The sequence below is a fragment of the Eurytemora carolleeae genome, unplaced genomic scaffold, assembly GCF_000591075.1.
Source record: "Eurytemora carolleeae unplaced genomic scaffold, Eaff_2.0 scaffold770, whole genome shotgun sequence".
NCBI lineage: Eukaryota > Metazoa > Arthropoda > Copepoda > Calanoida > Temoridae > Eurytemora > Eurytemora carolleeae.
The window spans coordinates 56,055-63,379 of NW_019402185.1; the positions used below are offsets into that span (position 1 = coordinate 56,055).

General features: G+C 31.4%; 1 long non-coding RNA gene across 1 annotated transcript; it reads right to left on the bottom strand.

Annotated features, from left to right (window-relative positions):
• Positions 1-847: 847 nt before the first annotated feature.
• LOC111718205 (uncharacterized) lies at positions 848-2,148 on the bottom strand. The gene is made up of 3 exons (XR_002769003.1): positions 2,047-2,148; positions 1,257-1,343; positions 848-895 (listed from the first exon to the last, which is right to left on the bottom strand). It is a non-coding gene; the product is annotated as an uncharacterized LOC111718205 (long non-coding RNA).
• Positions 2,149-7,325: the final 5,177 nt, after the last annotated feature.

The following is a 7,325-nucleotide window of genomic DNA, read 5'->3' on the forward strand; positions in this document are numbered from 1 at the left end:
TTAAAAAGTGTTAAATTTTTATGATTTCCTCCATGGTTTAGAAGCAAAAATCCCGCAAATCGGTTATAAAATGTAACTATAATTTTGAAAATAATCAATAGACCAAAGCTTTCAAGGGTTCCCATGTAAATCGGACATAGCACTCTGTTGAATGAAATTACGTCAACAGTCCCATTTACCCATAAACCCATTAAATGAATGACTATAATTGTCCTGTATTGCCTGGAATATAATTAAACAGAATAATATTATACAAAGGTGATCAATTAACTCACTTCTCCATACAGAGAAAGATGTCCAGGGGCTACATGGATCACATACCTGTTCATTGATTGATTGACTGATAGCTGAATATATAGATTGATAGATAGATGGGGAAAAAGAGATGGATGGATAGATAGAAGATATATGAATAAAGCATTAGATGTATTCATATGTAGACGTTAGACATATTTAGATAGACTTATCAGATGGATGTATAGATAGTATATTCGACAGGTAGATTAATTTTGATGGAAAAATAGATAAATAGACATGTGTATTAAATAGATAGATATATACATATACCTAGATATAGAGAAGATAAATAAAAGATATATTTAGATATCAGGATAGATAGATGGATAGATAGATAGATAGATAGATAGATAGATAGATATAAAGATGATAGATAAATCCATGATGAATAGTACATCTGCCCTACGGAGTATATAGGCCTACTGAATGAATTAACAACTGTCAATTAGATGGATGAAGGTGAACTTTTCTAAAATATGGGGCGCTTCATGCCCCCCCCCTATCATATTTTCTACGGTTTTCGTTCTTTCTAAAATTTGTTTCTTCTTTAAGATATTCTCCAGCCTACAAGTGTGACTGTGCCTGTTTGTGTAGAATCCTATTTGTTGAACATTTTTAATATTTTTTTAAATGTTTAAAAGATTCTTTATAGATTAATTATCAGAAATTTTTTTAGCCTCAATTATGGGGATTATGGGCTTTAAATTCACAGTTGTGGTTTCTATTAATATCTAAAACAAAGATTAATTAACAATAACAGATAGGACTCTAGATGTCGTCTTTTCAAGATTTTGGGGTTTTTGAAGTTGAATTACAAGAAACAGAGAGAGCATGCGCTGCCTGCGCGGAAGTCCATTGGGGTTGCTGCCTTTGGGTTATGGTGAACGAAAAAAACCCTTAAATCTTAAAACTACGACATCTAGTGTCCTCTGTTTTGTTAATTAATCTATGATCTAAACCTGTGTAGGAAGGCAGAGAGGATTATATACATTTGTATCAACTGATTCAGACAGTTTCCACAGGGCAATGTTTCCTCCAGTACTATCCTGCAAACAAATATATTATCTTTAAAGCAATTGTTCGCGAAGCCAAGGGTTTTTTGATGGAGGTTTTCTTTATTTTAATTGTGAAGACGACATTTTGAAGAAATCTGCGAATAAAATTATAGAAACCTGAAAAGGTAATGATGATAATGAAATAATCGATTCTACGGCTCTACTTTAGGTTACATCGATAATTTTTTTTTTAGAAACAGCAAATTAGTCTCTAAAATACTTTTTTTAATGTTTTCTCCAGGTTATTAAATAACTGTAAAACACTTTGTTTTGAAAACCTTTTTTCTGAATTTTTTAAAAACAAATAAAACAAACTCAGTCTGGTAAGTTTGTAAGATTTATTTATCTTACACACAGAAACTTTAATATCCTCTTTTATAAAAACATAATTATAGGGGTTCCTGGTTCATTTTCCTTGTTCAGAACTGAGACGAAAATGTTCTTTACATTTCACGATAATTTGTATGCAGGATTCTCAGATTCGGACAAGGTTCGAACAAATATTCCCTTTTGCTATGATACATTCATATTTTTCGTACAATTGTCCCCATTTTGAAAATGCAATTGTCGTACAAATGTCAAGATTGAATTTTAATTTATTTTCCTTGACTCTTAGGTTTTTATGTAAACTCTACTCTATAGATGCTTTTATTCCTATATTTCTATTCTGGTAACTGCAGTGTGAATAATGTACCTTGATTGGATTAAAGTTCGATGGATAAAAAATACCGTTCACAGAAACAACCTGAATTAGAAATAAAAAGTTTTGATTGTAAAGTTTGCTCTGCTCAAATAAAACTGTGGATCAAACTGTAGAACAAACAAAACTAGTTTGTTAGTGCACAAGCAAATCATTAAGAGAATATCGTAGATCGAAAGCCCTCGAATTCTTTTTTAATAAACCCGAAAATAGAATTAAATATTATTAAATATTAAATAGAATAAAATCTTCTTTCTGCCCATTGGATATAGGCTAAATTCATAGAATCAACATACACAATACATTCAATCATAGTATATAATTCATACACAATCCATAAACATACAATTATAGTATATACTCCATAAACAATTCATATACATACAATCATAGTATATAATCCATACACAATCTATAGACATACAATCATAGTATATAATCCATACACAATCCATAGACATACAATTATAGTATATAATTCATACACACAATCCATATACATACAATTATAGTTTATAATCCATTCACAATCCATAGACATACAATCATAGTATATAATTCATACACAATCTATAAACATACAATTATAGTATATACTCCATAAACAATCCATATACATACAATCATAGTATATAATTCATACACAATCCATAAACATACAATTATAGTATATACTCCATAAACAATCCATATACATACAATCATAGTATATAATTCATACACAATCCATAAACATACAATTATAGTATATAATCCATAAACAATCCATATACATACAATCATAGTATATAATTCATACACAATCCATAAACATACAATTATAGTATATAATCCATAAACAATCCATATACATACAATCATAGTATATAATTCATACACAATCCATAAACATACAATTATAGTATATAATCCATAAACAATCCATATACATACAATCATAGTATATAATCCATACACAATCTATAGACATACAATCATAGTATATTATCCATACACAATCCATAGACATACAATTATAGTATATAATTCATACACACAATCCATATACATACAATTATAGTTTATAATCCATTCACAATCCATAGACATACAATTATAGTATATAATTCATACACACAATCCATATACATACAATTATAGTTTTTAATCCATTCACAATCCATAGACATGCAATCATAGTATATAATCCATACACAATCCATATACATACAATTATAGTATATAATTCATACACAATCCATATACATACAATTATAGTATATAATTCATACACAATCCATATACATACAATTATAGTATACAATCCATTCACAATCCATATACATGCAATCATGCAGCAAATATCTACTCCATAATAGTTTTACTCGAGACGTATCTATCCAGATCTATTTGTTACCAAGATCCAACAGGGCTAACTCTTTAATTCTAAATGCCACACAGGCAATATCTCATCCAGGCTTAACTCCCTCGTTCTGAAGGACACACAGTCCCAAATCTCAACCAGGCTTAACTCCCTAGTTATAAAAGCCACATAAGCTATAGAAAATGTTACACAGGTAATTTCTCAGCCAGGCTTAACTCCCTCGTTCTGAAGGACACACAGTCTAAATCTCAACTCCTATAATTCAACGAGGACGCAGGCTATCTTTCAATCTATATTCGATTCAATGCTAAATCAACTAGCCAATAGATCTCTGCTCGTAATGTTTCAACAAGAATGCAGTCTACTTCTAATACCGTAATCAAAGCAGAGTCTCAATCAACAAACTTTATTCAATATCTTAGGTACAAGGTTAACAGGAATTGACATAATTCAATTCCTACGATGTTATTGATATCACAAGTTTAAGACCATCGTATTACTGTTAACCATTAATTTTAAGACCTCTGCAAAATGTCGTCTTCAACTTGAATCTCCTCTCGGAGACAGCCAAACCAAATTTTCAGCCCGTAATTCCCTTTGTACTCCGTCCTACGGAGCTTAAAATATTTTCGTTATTGTGAAATCATTAAAGTTAAGCAAGAATGTTTTCATAAGAAGCATTAGTGAATTTCGTTAAATATTCAACTGTAATTTTTTCAGAAGTTAAAAAAACGTATTTCAATACTGATCAACAATAAGTCTCCCCCGATCACTCCTTAATAATTCGTAAGATTTTTTCTACTATTAATACTCATTATAACATTGTACAAGTAACCATGACCTATAATTTATGTTATTTTTTAGGAAATAAAGATTTTGTTATCGAATTTCTGAGACGGGGTTACTCTGTTGTGTGTATTTGTGCAGCCTATCGGGAAAGAATTGTCCGGGGAAAATAAACATCCCCCACCAGAATCAAAATTAATGTTCCATAAAATTTGATGATGGTGTAGTTCAGAGCAGTTTCACAAAAATACAATAGAACCAACTAAATAGTTGAAGAAAACCATTTTCTTTCAAAACTTCACAAACTCCATGCATCAATTCTAATATTTTCAAAATATTTACACATTTTTTCAAGTTAAACAATACTAAACTTTCCACATTTTCCCATATATTGTTTTGAAATGAAGTATTTAGAGAGGAAAAACAGGATAACAGGATGAAAAGGCTTTATGTAACACAGTTGCACTATTAAATCACAAGGTTTGAAATGATACTCCAATCTAGTCATCAGGATTGTATCAAATACCTACTCCATAACATTTAAACTTGAGACATATCTATCCAGAGCTGAAAACTTTAAAATGCTGGATATTGAGATTAATGCTTGACCCTCTCTTTTACTTAATATCGAGACTAACTTAATCTTGTACTTGTATCCTGAAAAGTGTATAAAATTCAACCAATCAGAGTCGCACATATAAAGCTGATAAATTTGAAATTTTGCGCGACATTTAAGATTATATACAGAAACGGGAGGGACTCTCTAAATTTAAAAAAAAACGATTTTTGATTTTTCTCTACTATATCCAAGAAAGAATAGTTTAAGGAAAAAGTCAAAAGTGTGTCCATTGAATACTCAGATTAAGGAATTGGTATTCGGGATATCTCATTCTAAAGTTTTCAGCTCAGGTCTACTCATTACCAAGATCAACTAGGACTAACTATTCGTTTCTGAATGCCAAAAAGGCAATATCTCAACCAGGCTATACTCTCCGGTTCCAAAGGATGCACAATCCCAAATCTCAACCAGGCTCAACTCCCTAGTAATAAAATCCACACAGGCTATTGAAATTGCTACGCAGGCATTTTCTCAATCTGATGTTATTGATATCACATGATTAAGACCATCGCATTACGTGTTTATCGCAAAGTTAAAGTTTAAGGTATGAATTTAAAGGATTAAAGAGAATAGATATAACGTGCACCTAATCTATCTCTGCCCATATTTTATAGCGTATGTGGCATAATTTTAGCTAATCATGTTAAATATTCAATTTAAACGCAGTTGCAATGAATAATCTATTTGTGCTATGTTTAACACATTAAATCATTTACGATGTACAAGTTTACAGAATATCATGTTTGCACGCTTTTTGCTTCAGGATCACCCAAATCAATAGACATAAGAAAAAAGTCTATGGGAAATTGCTGGTAGGACTTGGCGACCTGGTATCTCTAAATAGTTTTGAATTTACGTCAATGTATGTGAAAGGTTTATATAACTTTTTTTCTTCTTATGAGCTCTCTATTGTGGAGTAAAGACTGAAAACATGTATAAGCTCGTAACTTGTAACTAAGCGGCCATACAAATTGAGGAAATTGCAACATACTACTTAGACCGTAAAAAAATCAATTTAATTTCAAACAAATCATTTAGATATTACAACCTATAGTCATCGATTATCTTTCGCCACATTTATATATAGTTTATATTTTATAATATTTTTTTTTTAGAAAACGTTTTCAACGGATTTCGAAAATTGTGAGTGGTGTGTGGCATTCTTAGATAGTTGCGCAAGCGACAAAAGAAATAAACAAATTAATTTAAAAATATTAAATAAATTAAATTGATTTTTTTTACGGTCTAAGTCGTATGTTGCAATTTTCTCAATTTGTATGGCCGCTAAGTTATTCGGTATGAAACGTCTTTAACAATTTTCTCCTTATAGACGCAACAGATAGAAGTAAGATTAGTAGCGATCAAAAGCGCTTTTTTATCGCACTAAGCCTATACGATGCTATCTCATTTGGACTACTGCCGTTTGAACTATTGTTCATTTGAACTATTGTTCATTTCAACTACTGCACGTGGGACCACGTGAAGAAAGGAATCGAATGAAAGGAACTATGAAGTGAGTGCTCTGATCAGAAAGGAATCGAATGAAAGGAACTATGAAGTGAGTGCTCTGATCAGAAAGGAATCGAATGAAAGGAATTCTATGAGGTGAGGGCTCTGATCAGAAAGGAATCGAATGAAAGGAACTAGAATTAAGTGAGTGCTCTGATCAGAAAGAAATGGAATGAAAGGAACTATGAAGTGAGTGCTCTGATTAGAAAGGATCGAATGAAAGGAACAATGAAGTGAGTGCTCTGATCAGAAAAAACGAATGAAAGTAACTAGAAATGAGTGCTCTAATCAGAAAGAAATCGAAGGAAAGGAACTAGAAGTAAGTGTTCTCATCAGAATTAAATCAAATGAAAGGAACTAGACATTCGTATTGAGTAAAGCTTTTTTAATGAATGTTTTTTTATTAAAGTGAGATTATAAAGAATTCTTTTACTGGGGGGCACGCGTAGGGGCGTGGGGCCAGAAGGTCGGGGGGCTCGGCCCCCCCCCCTCATACGCCCCTGGGTAGGTAAGTATCAGGACAGATCTATAGTTAGGCGCGGATATAACATAATCCATAATTCCCCATGGAAATTGAAAAAAGACGACATCATAGGGACATCAATAAAAATGAGAATAAAACTTAACACTGATTTAAAAATATTATTTTTTCTTAAATATGGTCTTGATGACTCATTTGTTGGTGAAAGTGCAAGCATTAACGAATGCAATTGTTTGTTTTGATTTAGGTTTTGGTTTAGTTTATAAAGTACGGAAAACAAGCTGTGGCCAGCTGTTCTGAAAAACAAAGATCAGCTGAGATATATTACTCCGCCGGTTAAATCTGACGTTTGGCAAGGTTCACGAAAAATACAAACAAATAGTTCTAAGACAATTCCTCCATATCTTCCCTTTTCATTCATAATCCAGTAACTTTTATACCAAATCATTCAAATAACCTTAAAAACATTTATTAATGTTAATAAAAATAAGTTTTTTTTTAAAAATAGTTAACAT